Consider the following 283-nt stretch of genomic DNA (forward strand, 5'->3'; position numbering starts at 1 on the left):
ACAGGTACAAAAGTATCTGTATCCACAGTAAAACGAGTTCTATATCAACATAACCTGAAAGGCCGCTCAGCAAGGAAGAAGCCACTGCTCCAAAACCACCATAAATATGCCAGACTACGGTTTGCAACTGCACATGAGGACAAAGATCGTACTTTTTGGAGAAATGTCCTCTGGTCTGATGAAAAAAAAATGAACGGTTTGGCTGTAATGACCATCGTTATGTTTGGAGGAAAAAGGGGGAGGCTTGCAAGCCGAAGAACACCATCCCAACCGTGAAGCACTG

This window comes from Oncorhynchus mykiss, chromosome 18 (assembly GCF_013265735.2).
Source record: "Oncorhynchus mykiss isolate Arlee chromosome 18, USDA_OmykA_1.1, whole genome shotgun sequence".
In the NCBI taxonomy this organism is placed as follows: Eukaryota; Metazoa; Chordata; class Actinopteri; order Salmoniformes; family Salmonidae; genus Oncorhynchus; species Oncorhynchus mykiss.